Raw genomic sequence first — 2,570 nt, forward strand, 5'->3', positions numbered from 1 at the left:
GTAAGGATGAAAAATTGGGCATTTATATTAAAGTTTTGAAAGACTGCCAAAGGAACAAGTGGATTTATCATTAAGGAAAGTTATATTTAAAACTAGAAATATTGAAAGTGTGCATAAGCTTAAGACATCTAAATAAGTCTACGAAAATAAAAGAGTCAGTCATATTAAGGTTAGATAAAACTAAGGGAGATGATTATGGTCAAATGGATACCAAAGGAAAGAAGAAAACTCTTATTAATAGAACTTGTGATGTATGTTCTTGGATGCTGTTAATGTTCCATGGTCTGTTGCATATGCAAGATAATTTAATCTCACATTATTTTCTTATTTGCTCTCTCCAAATTTACAAATGGTTCTAAGTGGAGATTTCTTCATCTCTTCATTATTGTTAATGTTTTTTCTTTAACCACAAGAAGAGTAATGAACTGGACAATCAGAGTAACAGTATGCTTGGGTACTGAATGATTGTAAAATTGGTATTTCTTTCCATTACAGCATTTAACTGTATAAGGGAAACCATCTTGCAGCGGGAAAAGTCTGCTTGGTGTATTGCCTTCATTCCTACCAGTATGCATTTCTTATTGTCTGTAACTGTAAGCAAGTCTCTTAAATAGAGGCTTTGTCAGTACACTCAGAATGTAATTATTTTGGTATTTCAATTTATTTCATGGTGTATTCAGAGGCACAAGGAGGTGCTAAGATTTAAAGGAAAACCCTCGGCACAGTATTGCTTGATACCAGTTTGAGGTTTTATGGTTACGTTTTCAAAGGATATTTTATTTTTGCCTTTATTTTTTATCCTGCCTTATATTACCAAATTTTAATGCATTCCTATTTCTTGTAGTTTCTGTAGCAAACCTGATTTTGTTTATCCTGTTTAAATTGTCAGATAAAGACTGTGAAGAGAGAAAGGTTTGTAGCTCTGTATTTAATTGCCTGTATTCTTAACATGTATGTGAATGAACTTATATGACAGAATATTAATGACATGCTATACATCTTTAAAAAAAACATTGTGATTTACAAGAGTCTTCATTGTAACATTACTTATAATTTAACACTTTGTAATTAAATTTGGTTGTAAAGTTTAGTGCATCAAAAAAAACTAACATTCGTGGTTTAAAAAAAAAAAAGTGCAATGAGTTATTTAAGAAAACATGTTTGTGTTCAGAGGTGTACTTTATTGCTGTCATTGCAGATATGTGGATGTGAGGGTTAGCAGTGTTACATTATGTTGGTCTGGTGGCATGCCCTGGTTGTCCTTTGTTGCAATGGATCACCAGAAGCATCAACAATAATACTGTGGTACTACTTTCTAGTGGTTTCACTGATAGCATCCACAACCTGATTACTGTGTAATCAAAACTTTTACTATGGTCCAGATTTTCGAGGGGCTTTGGAAGCCATCTCATCGTGCTCATAGCACTGATGGAGTAAGGTCAGGTTTTGGTTTTCAGTAAATGTTGTACGGGAGCAGGTGGGTTGAGTTGTGTGTTGTGAGGAAAAGAGTTATGTTGCTCTGTTCTCTTTTTATCCACTGTGTTTGTGTGTTTCACTACAGCTAAGTAAGTTGGATACCAAAGGAATTGGCATTTGCAGGTGTAAGGCTATTTAAGGACTTGTTTGGTGAAAAAATATAGATTTGTTGCTTTACTTCTACTTTGTTTTCAGAGACAGTATTGTAAATCTCTTCCTTATATCTTTGCAGGGATTGCAAGTCCCATTATTTGCAATGACTCATGGCCAGGCAGTGTGTTCATGAGTTTTGTACATGTTTGGATCCAGTTAATGAAAGTTATTCAGTTATTGTGTCAGCGTATCTTTGTGTTTTATTGCCAATTATGATTACAAGCCAAATACCTCAGCATGAATATTGTCACAAAAGTGCATGTAATGTGTTGAATTACAGGGTTTTCTTTGATTTTAAGGTTTCTATACTATGTTATGAAAAAGACAGGACCAAAATGGACCATTTTCTTTAAAGGTATAAGGATATAGTAATCCTCAGTACAATATTTGATTGCATTTAATTTTTAAACTTTTTTATCTTTTCTTTTAAGTGTAATATTCACTTATAAAATGTTGTTACGCTTTTGTATACTAATGTCATACTCAAGGAATTTGGTAGCCACTCAGGAACCTACTATGCCCCATCAAGAACTCATCTGTGGCACTCTTGTGAAATGTTCATTATTGATTTAGTTCATAATTTGAACAGGTACAGTCTTGCTTGAAAAATGGTAAAAAAGATTATCATTCTCTACACTGGCATTTGTAGTTTCTCATTTCCTATGTGGTATTTCACTCACTCAATTATACTTAGGTCAATGAACTCTTCCTTAGGTCATCCTTACCCCACAGATGGTTCTGTGGGCTTAAATGCCTCCTTATTGGCTTAGGTGTTAGGCTGCCTTATTTTAGCATAAGCGTCAAGGTACTTCAAACTCTTGCTGCTCTAACTCTGCCAACTTCAAACAATAAAGAAAAGATTAAAACTTCATAGTGTTTTTGTGACCTCTATTTTTGGATAAAATTTTGTAATAGAAATTATAAATTTTTTTTGGGTATAC

Source organism: Penaeus monodon, chromosome 29 (genome assembly GCF_015228065.2).
Source record: "Penaeus monodon isolate SGIC_2016 chromosome 29, NSTDA_Pmon_1, whole genome shotgun sequence".
In the NCBI taxonomy this organism is placed as follows: Eukaryota; Metazoa; Arthropoda; class Malacostraca; order Decapoda; family Penaeidae; genus Penaeus; species Penaeus monodon.